Source organism: Rousettus aegyptiacus, unplaced genomic scaffold (genome assembly GCF_014176215.1).
Source record: "Rousettus aegyptiacus isolate mRouAeg1 unplaced genomic scaffold, mRouAeg1.p scaffold_m13_p_11, whole genome shotgun sequence".
In the NCBI taxonomy this organism is placed as follows: domain Eukaryota; kingdom Metazoa; phylum Chordata; class Mammalia; order Chiroptera; family Pteropodidae; genus Rousettus; species Rousettus aegyptiacus.
Genome location: NW_023416286.1, coordinates 72,921,077 through 72,940,892, shown reverse-complemented (window position 1 = coordinate 72,940,892; position 19,816 = coordinate 72,921,077). Strand labels below are relative to the sequence as shown.

The window sequence follows — 19,816 nt, the reverse complement described above, 5'->3', positions numbered from 1 at the left end:
TCCTGGTCTTTATTTTGAGAAGAGAATGAAAACGTAGAATCAAGTGTTCTTCTAAATGTTTCCCTACAAAGAGTCTTCCCTGACTTCCTTATCTGAAGTAGTCACACACATCCCATTTATAATGGTAATATTCTAACACAGAGAAAAAATTTCAAATAAACAGAAAAATTATTAGAATTAATGTGATATTAGCAAAGTTCTGGATACAAAAATCAGTATATAGAAATCAATTTGGTTTCTATATAATAGATAAATGATTGTTAAATATTTTAAATTACATTTATAATATCATCAAAATATCAAATACCTAGAAATCAGTAAGTTATAAAACGTTATTGAGAAAAATTAAATAAGACCTAAACAGAAGTGTATAATCATTTTTATGAGTTGGAAAACTCAATGTTATCAAGATGTAAATTCATCCAAAATTTATCCATGGATTCAAAATTTGTCTATGGATACGAATTTCTATAGCTTTTTGTAGAAGCTGGCAATCTAAGCTTTACCTTAAAATTCAAATAAAGAACAAGGTGAGAGCATTTACTTAGCTAGATATACAACTGCAGTAACTCAAACAGTGTGGTATTGCCTCTAAGATAGACAAGTAGACAAATACAACTAATTAAAAAGTCCAGACAGGAATTTACACATATTTGGTGACTTGATTTATGATAGAGATAACACTGCAGAGCACTAGGGAAATACGAGACTCTTTCAATAAGTGGTTCTGGGTCAACTAGATATCTAATCTGAAATAAATGAAACTAGATCCCTACCTCATATCATGTAGAAAAATCAATTTTAGGTAGATCGAAATTTTAAATGTGTAATGCCAAAGTTTCTAGATAAAAATATTTGATTAATTTTTAGGATCTTGAAGTCATTTCAACTGAATATAAAAGTCCTAATAGTAAGGAATGAGATTGAAAAAATTGATTACAGTGAAAGTATGAACCTCTATTGAAAAACTCTATACAAAAAAAGTAGGCAAATTACAGGATTTGAGAAGATATTTGCAACACTTACAACCAACGAAGACCCATACACAGACTAAAAAGCTACAAATCATCATTGAAGAGACAACCTATGGACTCAAATAGCCATTTCACCAGAAAAAGATAACGAAATGGTCAATAAAGTTAAGAAAACTGTCTGATCTCAATAATAATAAAGGAAATGCAAGCTAAGACCATAAATCAATATCACTGTAATCCACCAAAATGACAGAAATTTAAAAGGATGATAATACCATTGTGATAATTCACTAACCTGCGTATTTATGATTTGTAAGTAAAGTACCATTCACAATAAAAGTTACAATTAATTTAAAAATAAACGAGGGGGGGCGTGTATCACTATTAGAAAGCCATTAGGAGATCAAACAAAAATATTTTAATGAATGTACAAATACCCAAATAATATTTATAAAAAGTAGTGGCTTTTGTCAAAAATTTAGTTCAATTAATGTTAATTTATTAATTTAATGTAATTTTAATTAAAATCTTAATTTTGATGATTCTGTTGTTTTTGAGCAGGGAAATAAAACCATTTTAAGGTTTATAAGATAAAAGAAATGTCTGTGATGGAAAAGAAGATTATGAACAAAGAAAAGTAGTAGGGTAATACATACCTTACTAGATATTTAAATTTACTATAAGGTCACTGTAATCTCTTGTACTGACACAAAAATAGACAAATACAGTTGCAGAACAAAATAGAGTCCAGAAATAAATTCATAAAAGTGACATTTTAATTCAGTGGGAAATAACTGGTTTATTAATAAATGATCCTGTCATAATTGGCTATCTGTCTAGAAGAAAACAAGTTAGATCATCTACCTTGCACCATATGCCAAAATGAATTCCAGATGGATACATTTAAAAGTAAAAGTATTTTCGAAGCTTTTAAAAATTAGAAAATGAAGATATTTTCACAAATTCGAGGTAGAGTAAAACTTCTTATGGAAAACATAATTTTCTAAAGCCATAAGCAAGAGAGACATATTTTGATTTCATAAAATTAAAACATTTTATATGGCAAACCCACTATAAACAAAGTCAAAATAAAAATGATAAACTAGGAAAACATGAGCAGTTTATGTGACAAACTACTACATCTAGCAAGCCAAAAGAATGTCTCTAATTTGAAAAAAATAAAGAAATGAAAGAAAACCAGGCAAAAGCTTTAATGGCAATTCACAGAAGATGAAACCCAATTAGCCGATAAAAGTAGAAAAATGCTTAGCTTCACTATATCTAAAGAAGTGGAAACTAAAGCTCAATTAAAATGGCCTTTCCACCTATATCAGTAAAAAATAATGTTTATGACTTTGGTGCTGATGAAGATACAGAAAAATGGGTACTCTCCTATTTTATTGCTGTGATTATGCATTGCTCAAGCTCCTTATAGTAAGCTCATGTTAAGAAGTCTGGTAATTGCTATAGACATTCAAAACATACATCCTTTTTAACCAAGCAATTTCACTTTGGAAAATCTGTCCTACAGAAAACAAAAGCAGCAGTTAGCGATGATAAATACAAGGATGATTGTTGCAACAATTTTTGTGGAGATAAATGAAGAAAAGGAAACAACCTCTAGAAACAAATGCCATCAATACAGAAATAGTGAAATAGACTATGGAATACCCATTCTGTAGATGTGGCTCTTAAAAAAAGAAAAGAAAGAGGAAAATGGAGAGTTGCCAGTCAATGGCTATAAAGTTGCAGTCCTATAAAGTGAATAACAACGTTGTACCTATAGATTACAATATTGCATTTTACACTTAAAAATCGGTTAAAAGGGTAGATTTCATGTTAAATGCTCTTAACCCAATAAAATAAAAAAATTAATTAAGGAAGAAAGAGAAAGGAAAAGAGAAGGGAGGGAGATGGATAGGAAGAAAGGAAGGGAGAAGGGAAAAGATAGATTGGTATCTATTCACTTACAGGGATATCCAAGACGTGTTGATAATTTGCATGTGATAATACAGTGTACTTTTTTTTTGTAAAGGAGCAAATGAGATCCTGTGTATATATATATACACATTTGTACGAGCACTGAGAAAGTCATGGAACTGTAACATCCAACATGCATACTAGTTTGGAAAACCTAGGAATAGAGGGAATGAGAAGAAAAATTATCTATTCAATGCATCTTTGCATTATTTCATCAAGTTCAATGAATGCATATTTTGTAATTAGAGATTTTCACTAAAGTACTTTTTCTAAGATACTTGTTAACTGATTGAAAATAGGCATTTGACCCTACTAACTTCACACATTCTAATATAAATTCTTTCCCTTAACTCGTCTATCATTCTCTTTCCTAGATTTTCTTTTACCCTCTATCTACCCCTTCTCTATCTCCTTTATTAGCACATTTTACTCACTAATACTTGGAATAAATTATTTCTGCTAATTCTTTCTCATAGCCATTCCTTTCCCATGTGCTTATGGTCTCTAATTTATTCACTTATTCATGGTACTTAATCCCCCTACAAATTCAGAGAAAAATGTAGGAGATAGATAAGGAAATAAAAAAATTAAAATAGGGTGAGATAATCTTTTAATGTAACATACATTGACTTTCCAGAGGGAAGTACGCTTCGCAAAAGCATATTTTGAAACACCAAAAAGTAACCTGCCACCAGGATTGAGCATTTGGAGCTAAATCCCAGGGAAAGAAAGTGCCTTTGCCAGATTAACAAGGAGGACAGCTGAATTCCAGACATCACCAATGATTGTATGTTGCCATTCATTCATTCTCTCTTTTTTCGAATAACATTCAGTTTTTGGACAAACTCCATGAAGACTGCCCATTGAACTAAAATTGTGCTAAAAGTAAATTTCTTTCCCTGAAAATATGTAGAGAAGTAAAAAATGTTGCCCAACTTGTAAATGGTTAGTTTTAAAAACTATTAATTTGGAATTCAAATTCAGAAGGAGGAACATGAACATCACACAAATGCTACCCTGTTCTGTAAGTTTCCGGCATGTATATTTTTCACTCATCCTACAATATAAGTACAGTCCTTAGCCTCTCGGAGCCATGTGGAGTGGAAAGAGGCATTAAAAGATGATTTCTACTGTATACCTGAAACTAATATAAAATAATATTGAATGTCGCCAACTCTAATTGAAAAATAAAAATTAAAAAAGAAAAAGAAAGATGGTTGCTACTTACAAGGGCCCTGCTGGAACAGAAGAACCTGGAAGATTTTGGGAATGGCTCTAGAGATTTCTCCTCTTCCCATCACACCACAGAGCATGACTGCTCCAGGGCCAGAAACCAAAGAAAGGAGAGAATGTGTTAGAATCAGGAAAACAAGATTCTTCTGCTCTTTGGCTGGGTCATCTTATAGTACACAGAAATACATCCTCACAGTAAGAAAAGAGAATTTTATTATTGAGAAAATATTTGTGCATTGCAGAAGTACAGACCAACAGAGTATATCTGGAAGCTATCTTAGAAATATCCATCTCAGCTCTTTCTTTTATAAATTAGATCAGAGTCAAGAAGTTAAAAGATGCTCACGATCTCACAGCTACTAATTGATATTTCCTCTCCATAATTCTACCCATATATAAATATAAGTCCACCGAATAAGAAGCAAGAAAATATGTAGTATTTCTGAAAACCTGAATTAAGATCTTTCTGAAAATGTGTACAGTAGGAATTTTACTTTAAGTACACAAAGGAAATATGTGTATTATTTGCTACTTAAAGAAACTCTGGAATGAATTCTTTTTACTACGAATAAATATTCTTTCAAGAGTAGGTTTAGGTTTTTAAATATTATTTTATTTTTCTGAAAGAAGGAAGCACCTGAGTTGTATTTGTAAACCACAACAATGAAAAATCAATGCTTTTGCCACAATAGATAGAGAAATCATTGTTATGACCCTATCAAGTCTATTATTAGTCACTGGCAAAGGTATAATATCTCTATCTCATCAGATAGTGTGCCCAAATGTTTTGATCAATAAAGGAAACCTCAAAATTGTCCAGTTAGAATAAGATCAGCATTTATATCCTAATTTAACTCTCCTTGGAAGTTTCATTGATTCTACCTTGACTTTTGCTTTTCTGTCTCCTGTACACCCTTTTTTCCCCATGGGATTTAATTTTTTTATTACATTTTCTTATAAACTTCAGGGTATCACCTGTTTCTAAACACTTGGTATTCATTTCTGAAAGGTTATTATTTATATACTTTGGGACCTTCCTTGATAGCTCTTTTTAAGCTTCCCAACTACATTTCAATATTTAGTGATTATATTTCCAAGTTAATCTTAAACAAAAGAAGAATATTCAGTTATGATTTAAGAGAAGACATGAAGTTTTTAAAGAAAAGTAAATAAAATCATGTCATATTTTGGAAAAGGGATGTGAAATATCACAACAAATTTTCTATCTCCCTATCTTTAGCCAAGGTCTTGATTTTCCTTTCAGTGGTGATAGTTCAATTTCAACAACACCCTCACATCAATGCAATATTTTATTTCAACAAATATTTCAGGGCCCAGTGTATTACAGGCTCTGGAACATCACAGATGAACAGGACAGGGCTCATCTCCTAGAGCGCACAGTCCTGCATAGGAAAGAGACGGCCCAGTTACTATATTACGAGGTAGTTAGTGCTATGTAATAGAGGTATAATCGTGTGATGGAAACTTTTAAGTTGCTCCTAAAATAAATATATGGTATAAAATAGATGAATCGTGTATAGATGAGAAATTAGAATCCAAGAGGGACAATAACTTCCAGAGGAAAACTTTGCTTAGACGACTCTCTGGTTGTGGCTATCTTTGGCCATTGCAAAACAGACTCTTCTTTAATTAAGTCCTCCCTCCTTGAATGTCCCAACGTATTTGGATTCTCTTTCTAATTCCAACCCACTTACATTCTTTCCACAAGCTCAGTCTACCTTACCTGGGGCTCTTTGGAATATGCATACACATATCTGATCTAGTCTGCAGCTTCCTTGCCTGTCCTGATGCCTCTTCACCCGAGCTATTCCCACCATAGGGCTTCTCCAGTTCTTCCAGACTATAATTCTTCACTCTCATCTAAATGACCATCTGGCGGCTGGAATTAATTTGAGTCCAGAATTAGAATCAATCACTGCTTTGGGAGAGCCCCAAAGCACCTCTCCCACCCCCCAAAATAACTGACATTAGCACTAATTAGACGTCAGCATAAGAGATCACAAACTCGGGAATGTGAAAACCAGCCAAAAAATAGAGATAAAAGAAACAGTAAAAAAAGAGTCAAAGCCTATCAAGAGGGATCACAACAGCAAAATGTCACTGGATAGATTTTTGCAGGATTCTCCAAGGTCAGCAGGTTGATTGTTTCCTTCCCTCATGATTTGGGGTTATTGTTGGAGTGTTTGTTTTGTTTTGTTTTAAATGCCTCCAATAGGTTCTTCCCACATCTTAATCACCCAAAAGGAAAACAATAGTTTTCTCATCATTTATATGCCACATTTAGCCATTTCAACTCACACTTAGAGCACCAAGAATTCTCTGTGGAGGATTGAGTGGGGAGAAAAAGATAAGGGCTCTAGCTCCATCTGGGTTCAATCAGTTCCAATCTTTCAGTGGGCACGTGAAAGGTTTCTAAGCCTCACAATACTTTGAAGAAATCCCTGCAGCTTCAGAGAAATGTCAAAGGGAACCTTCCCTCAGCATGTTTTCTAGTTTCTCAGTGAAGCCGGAGCTCTGAGGTGGAACCTGGTGCATCCAGGCTTCCTGTTTCAGCCTGGCCCCTGGAACGCAGAGCCTGGGTTCTTTCTGCGAAGAAACTGATTCTTTCCTACTGTTTCAGATTGCTGTCTGGTGACCTCGTACAAACATCTTTGGGCAAGGAATTTCTACATGTTTTCTAAGCAAGAGTTTAAGATTAGATATTACCTGAAGGCAAGTTCTCCAGACCTGCTTCTCACACAAGATGTAGTATTTTCAAACATCATCTGGTTTGTTTTCCTGTCATTTGCTCCCCAACTGAGACCTTATTTAGTAATTATTCATCGTGATAATATTTATTGTTTAAACTTGTGGCATGAAAATATTATCTAATGAATATTTAATAAATAATGTAGAAAGATAAAAATTGTTCAGCCTTTTCTCGGTAAATCTTAATGTCTTGAATAATTTTAACATATTTATAATTTGAAAATGCTATGAGTCCTATGAAGTTCAGACAAAATATAGACTAGTCTCAGTCTAAAAGTTTACTGCAAATTATATAGGATTCAGTGAATTTCTTCATAGAGACAGTTATATAAATGATGCTTATTGCTGGTACCAATCTTTACTAGCACATCTGATTCCATTTGACACCATGGTACCATTTTCATTGTAACAAACCTCCACATGTACTCAAAATCCAGAACACACCACCCACCTCACCTGTGTGAAACAAGAGCTTTGAAAAGTGCTCACTCTCTTCCCTCCCCTCTTTAATATTTCATGTCATATGTGGAATTTTAAAACACTTTTAAAAAGATGAAATTCCAGATTTCTGAACCACAGAGGAAAATGTCCAAAGCTGGAAGCATAATTGCTCCTCTGTTGGGAAGCCAACCCAATCGTTGCATCTTAGTGGAATCTTACTTCTTCCACTGTGAACAGTTTTCCATATTTAAAGAGCTGCAAGTATGTGGGTTATCGATACAGGATGGATCTTTCATTACCACTCAACGCTGACCACAACTTGCTTTGGCAGGGAATCCTACACATAACTGCAAAGTCTGCTTTGCTGCAAAAAGACATATCTCCAGTTGGATCCAATATCATCTTTTAGAAATAATTTTCTATTATTTTCCTTTATTTTCATGTCTAGTAAGTTTCTTTTTGTTGAACGTGACCTAGCAAAGTGTGGTTAATGGGAACTTGAAGGAAATTTTTAAAAATCTGTTCAGAAGGCTCAGTTGAAGAACTGAAAGCCAAAGAACATTTGAGGAAAATGCCAGGAGCTTGTTCAGAACTTGCTTATTAAACCTCAGACCTAGCTAGCAACGAGTTCTTCTCTTTTAGGTGACTAAGGAATGATCTCTAAAATGCCTTCTGGCTCTAAATTTCTATCATTTACAGTGAATGGGGTTTCCTTAAAAGAGTAAGCTTTTTAAAGATATGAGCAGTGGATCTGAACCCTAAAGCTCTTCTTCAGAAATTCATTTCAAGGGACTGATTTCTGCTTTCAGTATTCATCAAAGACTAACCCTGTACTTACTCCTTGGAGGCAAACTTTAGAGGAGCATGCCTTTATGTGATGTACATTGTCAAAGCAGCACACATTTTTAACCCAGGTTCACAGTATTGATGTTAAGTCGACAGGAAATGGTTCAAGCTGATCAAACACTCTGTAAATGCTTCGCCCTAGCAAGAAATGAAATACCATGTTCTATGAATTTCAGTCATCATTTCAATTAAAATTCTTATTTGTCTTCAGTCTAAATTCTTAACCTAGGCTCATTTTAAATTTTTTCCAACACAGACCCATGAGCTGCTTAGGAACACCCAATACACAGGAAAATTACTATTCAAGTCTGGACACTGTACTCCAAGAGTCCCCATTAAGGGGAAGAAATTGAGCTAAGAGAGTCCAATAAGAGCTAATATACCCAGCATTCATTTAAGGGCCTTACATAAACTCACTTAATCTTCGTAATTACCCTATGAGCTAGGGACAATTAATATCACCAAATTATAGCCGGAGAAAATTTAGGCATAATAAGTTTCCCAAAGTTACATAAATATTAAGTGATAAAGCTAGGATACGAACCCGGGAGACCAAGCACTGCCTTACAAGGGCCCTATGTGAAATAGATTTCCTTGGGTTTATCTTCAGAGATTCTGATTCATTTATGGTGAGGTGGGATGGGATTAGGGGAAGGCAGTGGATGTTGGAGCCAGCTCACGCTGGCTCACGAACCAGCTACCACCCACCTACCTCCAACCCCACAGAGCCAGTGGTTAAACATAGCAGCATTCCACTGGCTGGAGACCAGGTATCGGTATTTTCTTTAAACTCTTCTGATAATTCTAGCATGCATGTGGAGTTGAAAACTACTCCTGGAAGGTCGTTAACTCTGGTTTCTTCAAGGAGTGAGAGCAGAGGAGAGAGAAGGTGGGTTATTCACTTATTACTACATAATGTATTTGATATAAGCCCGCATTTCATAAAATAATGTGCCAAACATAAACTGATTAAGAAATATCTTTTTCAAGGTTGCCTCTGTCTTTTACTTATAGAAATAAAAGTTGCTGTCGTGCTTCAGGTATAGCAATGGGGCGGAGATATCAGGCAATGAGGAAAGGTTCTTACCACTGTCTCTAAGGAAAAATCAAGAGCAGCAAGGCATCGGAGCTGTGAACAGCCTGGAGTAGATTCTCAGCAGATTGTGCGCAGTTCCAGGGAGGAGACTTCAGGAGGTTCTTGTACCAGGTAGGAAGTAAAGACAGGAAATTGGACACCAAAGAATGGGGGTCCGATCCTGATGCTTGAGCTTCAGAGTTAAGAGTTCAGACCTCAGAAGATTGATAAGAGCCAGGAGAAATTTTGGTCATAGAGGAACTGGAGTCTTAGGCAGGATGCCTGACTTTAAGAAGAATATGGAGAAGTAACACTGGAGCCCAGTTCCTGAAAGACCAATGAACTAGGCCAACATTCAGAGAGGACCAGCAGCCAGGCTGGGCTGACTATGAGGCTCTACCTGAGCTTGCTAAATGCCTGGGTCTCAGCCATGTTCTTATCATGGCCACAAGAACAAAGATGATCTGATTCCTGGAAATGAAATTCTGTAGGAGCAGTGGGTCAAAAAGCTTGACATGTATAGCGCCACTTCGGCAATTGAGACACTCTGTGAATTATAGTTTGTTTTGCTATGCAATTTCAGTTACGTAGACCAAAAAATTAATAAAATCAGACACCATTAAAGTTGATCAACATGAGGACACACCATTCCCATTAGAATATTTCTATGTAACAAATTCTTTATCTTGATCTAGCATCATGATTTTTAGCAAAAACTAACTAGTGTAGTAAATATGAAAAAACTAATAAACGGAAAGAGTAGGAGTGGAAGGAACAGTATGGATATAAAACATAAGAATGGGTATCATATAAAAGACAATGATTAAGTTATCCTTAATTTTTTTTTCAATAAACACAAGTGAAGAAGCTTTTGAAAATGGAAAATGTCTCCTAATGCCAACCAATAAGAAATATGTAAATAGACAAGAAATCTATTATATTGGCAAAACGTTTTCTAGCAACCTAATTCAGATGCATCCTTTGAAACAGTATTATTCTTTCAATCTGATCCCTTTGTTTAGAAGTGATAATGATAGATTAAATAAAGTTACTGTTTATAAAAACCTAAAATTCATAGAGCTCCTTGGGGACAAAAATTCCAGTAGTGCCTAACACATGGTAAATAGTCAACAAATATTTATTAAAAGGATGGTGTACAACGATCTCAATATTGCATATGATTGGGACAGATCTGAGGTTGCAGGAGTAGATGTTTCAGAAGGAATTTAAGTGATCCGTCAAAATGAATTCTTGATAAAGCCTTTTTAGTCACTTACTGGAGTAAAACAAGGGTATTTGGTGGGCTACACTTACTAGGATGATATTACAGACCTTAACAGTTTTTTAAACACTAGAATTACTTCATGTCACACATAGGAATATGTGGGCTCATTTCCTTCTGTGATAATGGCATAGTTATCTAAAATCTATTTTGATCAAAATTTATCTTGTTTATGCTAGATTAGTATAACTCTTCCTGAAATTTTCTTTTTTATTCTTTTAGTTTTATATTTTGACAAACTAAATGATTCCAAAATGTATTTAGCCAACCTGGAGATACTTCTATTTTAATTTCTTATTTCTAAAAAGAATTCAACAAATAACAGCTTTTCATGTACTCTAGCTTGTTCTCAGCCTCTTTGACATTTTTGTCATCCTTTCAGATCTATTTTTTAGTATTTTGTTCATATTCAGGATTTTTTTATCCAACTTATTTAAGACAACTTTCATTTTCTTTAAATTTTTGCTGAATATTTAGTTCTGTGGCTGTGCCAAGAGGCTCAACCTTGGAGACTTTGAAGCTACACAGCCAAAGAGACATGAATCACTTCTTTTTGCCTAATAATCTCTAATTAGTTGGCAGGTAAATTCCGCTTGACATAGATGCTTTGGCAAGGAGAGCAAGCTGTGACAGTGAGGCAAAAGCAAAGAAAAAGAGATATGTAGGGTATTTTGTGTCAGGCTCTTTATTCACCTGTGGTATCACCCCAGAGAGAGTTTCCATTCACGTGGGAGTCTTCAGTTCTTTTGGAATCCAGAGTCAACTCAGACCTTTTTAAAGAACTTCAGCATGTTTATTAGTTTTCTATGACCGTCATCCTGGAAAATAACACAGACTTGGTGGCCTAATACAACACACTTATTCACAGTTATAGAGACCAGAAGTCTAAAATGGTTTCACTAGGCTGCAACCAAGAAGTCAGTAGGACTGTGCTCTAGAGGAAAATCCATTCCCTTGCCTTTCCAAGTTTCTAGAGCTGCATTTCTTGCATTGTGGCTCTGGCCCCATTTCTATCTTGAAAACCAGCAGCATAGAATCTTGCCTCAGTAATCTTTGCCTGGATCAAATTCTCCTTTGCCTCCCTCTCATAAGGACACTTGTGATTGCATTTAAGGACCACCCAGATAATCCAACATAACTCCTCTCTCAACATCTTCAATTTAATCGCATCTTAAGTCTCTTTTATCATGTAAGGTAATATTCACAAGTTCAAGGAATTAGGATCTAAATACCTATCACAGTGTAGTACCATTCTTTCCATTTTTTAATTTTTTTAATAAACATATATTTGTGTGTGTTTTCGAAATTTTGCTCTGAATAATACAACTTTGTTTAAGTTATCCTTATTTATTCTATTTTTAATTTACTCACTCTTTCAACTCTTTCACAGGAATCGAAACCCACTTTTTCTAGGCAATGCAATAATCAGAGCAGTCTCCGATATGACACAGATGTTGAAGTGATTGGACAGGAAAATTAAGATAACTATGACTAACATATGAAAAACTTTAATATAAAAACTAGACAACATGTAAGAATAAATGGGTAAAGTAAGCAGAGAGATGGAAACTATAAGAAAAAAATCAAAAGGAAATACTACAAATAGAAAGCACTAGAAGAAATAAAGAATGCCTTTGATGGACTCATTAGTAGAATGGACACAGCTCAGAAAAGAATCAGTGAACTTGAATGTAGGTCAACAGAAACTTCTCCAAGTGAAATTAAAAATAAAGAATTTTTTAAAAGAGCAGAATGTCCAAGAACTGTGAGACGATATTAGAAAATATTAGTACATGTAATTGGAATACCAGAATGAAAAAAGAGAAAGAATGAAGCAGAAGAAATACGTAAAGTAATAATGACCAAGAACTTTCCAAAATTAATGACAAACACCAAACCATAGATCAAGGAAGTTGAGACTACCAAGCAAGATTGTTTTTAAAAAATCACCTTAAACATGGGCACATCATATTCAAACTTCAGAAAACCAAAAACAAAGAATGGAGCAAAATAGGTAAAGTATTGAAAGAAAAGACAAATTTATAATTCTATGTTCATTAAAATTATTTTTTTTAAGTGAATGAGAAATAAGGACATTCTAAGACTTTCTCAGACAAACAAAAACATAAAACTTATCACCAACAGACCTACTGGCAGAAAAAAAAAAGAGTATTGATTAGAAACTTAAATCTGTATTAAGAAGAATGTCAAAAAGGTAATAAATGAAGTGGTTTTGATGGGTTATAGTATTAAATTTTTCAATCAAACACTAATCTAGGTGTTTCTGTGATGGTATCTTGTAGCTGTGATTATAGTCTATAATCAGTTGATTTCAAGAACAGGAGATTAAACTAGGTAATCTGAATGGGCTCGGCTCGATCAGTTCAAAGTTCTTAAGAACAAAGCTTAAGTTTTCCTAAGAAAAAAATTCATATATGGACAGTAGCTTCAGCTTCAGCAGCCCAAGAGTACCAGCCTGCTCTATGGATTTTGAACTTACGTATCTAGCCATCAAAACTGCATAAGCCAATTCTTTGTAATAAATCTCAATCTATATCTCCTATTGGTTCTGCTTCTTTGATTGAATTCTGACAGATACAGAGTTAGAATATTTTTAAATGTTTTTATTTTTAACTCATCTAAAAAAATAACTCTTTGTTAAACAATATATTAATATACGAGGTGATTAAAACATATAGATAAGTCAAATGAATGGCAGTAACGTCACAAGGGATGGGAGAGAGGAATTGAGAATACTGTATTATAAGTTACCTGTAGTATATGTGATGTGGTAGTTATTTAAAAGTAAACTTAAATTAGTTTACAATGTATATTTTAAACTCTAAGATAACCACAAAAATGTGAATAACCAATTTTTTTAAGGAATTATAATTGATACATTAAGAGAAAAGATAAAATGGAATTATGAAATGCTCAGTTAAAGAGGAAAAAGAAACAAAGAACAAATGTAATAAATAGAAAATAGTTACAAATATTACAGATATTATTCCAACTATATCAGAGGGTTTTATATACGTAAAGCTAGTAAGTCTTAAGTGGTGAATCTATTCCTTATGATATTGTAATGGTGGATATATTATACTATATACTTGTTAAAACTGACCTGTACTGCACAGAGAATAAACATTACTATATCCAAATTAAAAAAAAAAAATTTAGGAGGACAGAGAATCCAAGAACGAAATGAAGTGACAAAGAAATCTAACCGTATTACAAATATACGAAACAACTTCACTTGAAAAATGACTATGTCATCCAGGTGATCAAGACTAATATCAACAGGGATAAATCATATTGATGACATATACCTTTGATACGATATGACAAGAATGACACTTTATTTTTCTGGTCTCCCTCCCCAAAACTGATAACTTTGGTGTATTTATGAGAAAAAGATCAGACACAGTTGAGGGCCATTCTGCAAAATATCTGAACAGTACTACTCAAAACTTTCAAGGATAACAAAAACAAGAAAAGTGTGAGACACTGTCATAGCTAAAAGGAAGATAAGGAGACGTGAAAATTAAATGCAATGTGGTACCCTAGATGGGATTCTGGAACACTTGGGATATTGAGTAAAACGGAAGGAAATCTGAATAAAGAATGGGATATGTATATAATAATGTGTGCATAAGTGGAATTTTAATTTGAATGTCTTTAACTGTGAGTAAAATTGATTATCTTTTTATACGTTTAATTTTTTTTTATAAGGATAGGTTTTCCTTGAAAATAGGTTCTTTGTGGAAGGAATGAAGGAAAGAAGGAAAGAGAAAAGGAGGGAGGAAGGGAGGAAGGTGGAAGCAAGATATAGGGACAAATAGCAGTGGAACAAAGAGTGAATTTCTCATTTTAACATTTTTAATTCATTTTATTTATATTATTTCTAACACTGATTATAAATCTTATTTTAGTCTAGTTTTTAAATCTTTTCTCTTACTTTTATTCTTAATTTAGTTTTAATTTATATTAATAATTTAATTGTTAATTTTCAATCACTTTATTTTTTAAATTACCGTTCTTAACTTTTATCCTATTCTTGGAACTTCATTTCAATTTCCTTTGCTTTTATACAAACTGAATGTATTGACGTTCTTTATGTAAAAGCATATTCTGACTACAGCGGGAAAAGCCAGAAAACATGAGAAGTGGCACAGTTACTCTGCTGCCTCTAGTGTTATCTGATGTATAATAATAATCATTCCCAAATGTAGGGGCTTAAAACAATAGTCATTTATTTTCTCTCACAATTTCTATGGTTCAGGAATTCATACAGGGCACCACAGGGCAGCTTGTGTCTAGTCCGTTACGGCTGAAAGCTACAAAGGCTGGCACCTGAGTCATCTGAAAGCTTGTTCGCTCACAAGTCTGGCATTTGATCCTGGCTATCAGCTGAGTCCCGAGCTTTGGCTTTTGGCCAGGGACGCGTACGCACGGTTTCACCATGCAGCCCAGGCTTCTGCGCGACATGGTGGCTGGCGGCGCTCTCAAAGTGAGCAGGCTGAGAGAGAGAGAGAAGCAGTGAGATGGAATCACGCTGCCTAATCGTAACCTATGCTTGAAAGTCACGCGGCATCACTTCTGCCGCATTCTGGTGGTCGAGGCAGCTGCAAACACCTCTAGTTTTGATGGGGGTAGAAAACTGTCAATATCATATAGATTGGTGCAACTACACTTATAAAATGCAATTTGCTGGAGTGCCAGGTGCATCTGAAACAATCTTTCAAGATGCCCCTAAACGAACCATCATTCCTTCCAAATTTGGTTATAAAAGTTAATTAACTAAATACTAACTGACTGACTGACTTCGCCCGGTTAATTTAGGATGATTCAGGCCAGTACCTTTCTCTGCCCTCCATGTGGTTCATTGAAGATTGTTTCTCTCTGATGTTGCCCACCACTCACTCATTCTCCGAATAGTTGAGTGCCTGCTGTGTCTCAGTCACTGTGCTGAGGTCTGGAAAAATACTGGTAATTTTAGAGTCGCTGTCCTTAACAAGGTATAGTTTTGTGAGTTATAAAGAACATAAACCAGAAATTATAATTCAATGTGTTTTATATAACAATGGTAAGTACACAGTTTCATAGAAGTACATGGAATAGGTTCATTAACGAGGCCTGGGAATTGGGAATAACTTCAAAAGGGAAGTGACATCTGACCTAGTAGTAGCAATTAGCCAAGAAATAAGTATCCTCGGTGGAGGATAGGGGAGGGGGCAGAAGTATTTAAAACAGGGAGAAGGGCAGGTTCACAAGCTCCAGAAGTGAGAAAGAACATGGCATTATCATAAAGGAGTAAATAGTTCATTATAGCTGGAATGTTCATTTTGAAACAGGCGTGGAAATAATAGAAGCTAAATTGTTAAGTGAGAGCTGGATTAAGAAAGATTGTGTAAATCATGCTACGATTGGATATAGCCCATCAAGCAGACTTTTAATCCCAAGCTACTCTGCCCAGGATTTCAGATGTCTTATGCAAGCAGCCGGGGCTCTGGTCTCCAGAACAAACACTCCTTCAGGCTCCATACCCTCTACTTACCCTTACAGACCACACAGGTATATGTGCTAGGAACGCAAGTTTAGTAATAAAGGTTTAGGTAAACCTGGACCTAGTATATCCTGTTGCACATGAAGATAAAATAAACATTGTTAAATAAATAAATTTATTTTACCTTATCTTTGTCCTATGGCTTCATCCTTAGATTTCTGGCCCCTTCTACCTCCATCTCTGATTATTTGCTGCGAATGAAAACACATTGCAGAATCTTGCTGTCGGTCAGTTTCTGCTTTACACTCTATCTTTTAACTCATGCTCGGGTCCATAAACAATGACCTGAAAATAAGACCTGCCCTCCTACACTCCCCAGCCTCTGCTCCAAGCCAGGCCAACGACCAGAGCTACTGTTCCCCAAAAAGTTGTCAAGCACTTAAAGAGAATGGTGCATTTGAAAATTCACAGTCTCCAACATCTTCAAGATTTGTTAGAAATTATAGCGGTAGACCTTGGAATTGGTTATATGCAGGGAATGATAGGGTTCACACAAATACCACTGGCCTACCCTGGTAGAGAAGCAAGAAGTGCTGAACCTCCTGATAGACAGGCATACGAGATGGCACAATAGAAGGGCTACAGTCGTACAGCCAGGCTTATTACATCAGCGTCAACCTAAAATACTCATCTACGGCTTGGTTTATCTAGCTATCTCCTTTATCAGTAGTTTTATTGAAAATATTACGGATATCCCAATGACTATGACTCAGCTCTCTTTCTCTGTCTTTGTCAGCAAACTGCCTGGAATCAGAGCATTCCATGACAGCAGGGCATCTCAGACTTTAGCGTTTCCTTGGGCAGCTCACACAAGTGATTCGACGAAATCCTGAGAGCAAAGACCTCCAACTTAATGGCTGGTTAGATTTTGATGACCTGAATTCTGGCCATTAGAACTTAAAAAAAAGGAGAAAAATTGAAAAGATATTTGTCTTAGGTATACGGAAAATCAAATTGTGGAAGCTAAGGTCCTGTTTTTACCTGGCGATTCCTTTCTGGCCAAAATGTGAACCCAGGGCACCTACTCCGAAGCACGTTGGCCTCTGCACACCTCGCTCTGTTCGTGCTCCCTCCTGTAAGCACCCTTAACGCACATGTTTAAACTGGATAAAGGATCTACTGGGGGTTCCCTGACCTCGGAGTTGTTCAAGGCCACTATAAATGGCAGGCATACATACTTATCATACAACTTACTGTTCTTAATTCTGGGGATCTTGCAGTGTCTGAGGCAGTCTTTATTTTCTGCAAATTTGGAGATGCAAAGTTTTTCAAATTCAACCGCAAACTTCCCCAAAATTGACCATCGGTTTCAGTCTTGGCCTGGACAAGGCTGACTAGCCAAATGCATATTTCGAAATCACTCCCAAATTGCTAAACTTGCAGCTAATCAATTTTCTTGAGAATATTTGGTTATCATCATAACTACTCAGCCAAACAACATCTAAAAGTTTCTTGTTCACATTCTTTAGAGCTTTCATTATATCTGCGTCAGAGATGATTTTCATGGGTGTTGTAAATAATTTTGAAGATTTTTCCTACTTTTGAATTCTTCAAGTGGCACGGTTGACCTTCTGCTTTTATTTTTTCCTCACAAATGTGAAGAAAGGATTTTTTTCTTGAAAAACTTAAGCCCTAAATGAAATTAAATAAATGAAAATCAAACACAGCTCTTATAAGTTATTTTGTTTACATTTATAAATCCTAATACCCCAGATGTTCCACAATTTAAAATTATATCATCTACTTCCTATTATTCTGTATTGCATTATTTAAATGTCTATAAACATTTATCTAAATGTATATATTATTCTTCCTAAATTTGCCAAATTAAAACACTCCTAATATTTTAGTAACTGCTAATCTGTTTCCCTTCTCAATTATTTAAAAGTTTTCATCACTGCTTTTATATAAAACTAACGACTTCTTTAATCATCTTTTATTAGTACACATTTGACTTCAGACAGCTGATAGAATTTCAACATATAGAGAACATAAGGGTATGATTTTGCTCCAAGATGTATCTAACATGCATACCTCTATTTGGAAGTTATTAACAATGACTCCAAAAACATGTCTTCCTCAGGTCACTTATGTTAATAAGGTATGATGGAAATCTATTATGCTAAAAACACAAATGCCAGATGTCAGAAATAAAGCAAACCTTCAGCTATTTGGCTTCCTAAGGGCTAAGATGGAGATCTAAGAGCATATTTGAGCCAAATACAGGGACCTAAGTGCTCTTTGCTGCACTTGGGAGTTCTGATGAAAATTCTAGAATTTCCTAGTACCCAGTCAGCAGGTCAACGTAACAAGACATATGGAGTTAAAAACTGCAGGTTTGGGGTTGATTAGATACTTTCTCCTAAAGGTTTCTCTTCATATTCAAGTTCTCATTCAACCCTGGTTTTAGGTTTTGTCAAATATATAAAATATTATTTGTGTAAAAGGTAATTCTTCATAGTAGCTACTTTTCTCTATCTTCCACATTTATAGACATGCTGACTACACTCTAATTTTTTTTTCAGTATAAAATGTGCATACTAAAGCTGTAGATAAAGGAAAACCATTCCTTGATAGTCTCAGGTTTCCAACTGTCAAAGTCTTATATGGTCATTATCCTGAAAATTTGTCTCCACCTTTAGAAACTCATCTGGGTCTCAGAAAAAAAATCAAAACGGCAAAGTTTATCCTTAGCATCCACCACGCCCCCCTTCAGAGGAATGCCCTTCCAGGTACCTGGGGCTCAACACTCTCACCAAACCCCTCCCAGCCTCTCTCCACAACTCTTTCATCTTTGTTCCTTTTCCCAAACCTGTGATCTGCCTCCAGGTGGCAGGGAGAGAGGAGAGAACAGGGTGGGTATGTTCTGAATATGTTACCCTGATCTTTGGACATATTTATATATCACTGAGGCATGTTAGAGAAAAACTTATCCCTAAGACATTATCACAATCATCACAAATTTTAGGCATCTCGACCAACAGTAATGACTGAAGGTAGGGAGAGACATTTTTTTGAATAAGAGAGCTTTCCTGATTGCACAAATTGTACCATGGTTCTTAATATTAGCCTCTCAATTGCACAGGGTCAGATGTGTGTTCTCCAACATCTCCCAGCCCTGCGAGGGGCCCCTCTCCATGCTCTCATAACATCCTGTGCATGTCTCAATGAGAGCACATGCTGTTCATATTACATATTTCTATTTGTATGTTGGTGTCCTCCAGTTCAAAGTAACTTGGCCAAGGAAAATGAACAGTAAATGATGGAGATGGGATTTGAACCTGGGCCTCTCTGATATCAGAGCTTATGATCTTTTGATTTTTATGTTATGGCTCCTTATTTGAAAATGTAGATAAAAAAGTGTGTCAAACCATTTATCTAGAATTACTACTCCTGAAATAACAAAAAACTATTGCTATGGATTTTAGTGTCCATTTTTTATGTGAATTATTACTGTAATTTATTTGGTTTGTTTAGGTCCAATGTTTCTTAAACAAAATTGAATTAAATAATAACTATAATGTGATTCTCATAGTATATATACTATGAAGTCTGCAAAATCATAAGTATGAAGGGGAAATATATACTATATAAAAATATTATCCCTGAGCAAAAGGGCTGGATAAGGTGTAGGTATCTCCCATCTCAGC

At 35.1% G+C, this 19,816-nt stretch overlaps 1 long non-coding RNA gene across 1 annotated transcript in view; it reads right to left on the bottom strand.

Moving 5' to 3' along the window:
• Positions 1–1,526: 1,526 nt before the first annotated feature.
• Positions 1,527–19,816, bottom strand: part of LOC107513081 — a 100,946-nt gene continuing 82,656 nt past the window's right edge. The window contains exons 8-12 of the long non-coding RNA XR_004953406.1: positions 16,291–16,357; positions 9,331–11,418; positions 8,956–9,101; positions 4,183–8,381; positions 1,527–3,108 (exon numbers count right to left, since the gene is read on the bottom strand). This is a non-coding gene — a long non-coding RNA (uncharacterized LOC107513081). The remainder of the gene's footprint in view (positions 3,109–4,182; positions 8,382–8,955; positions 9,102–9,330; positions 11,419–16,290; positions 16,358–19,816) is intronic.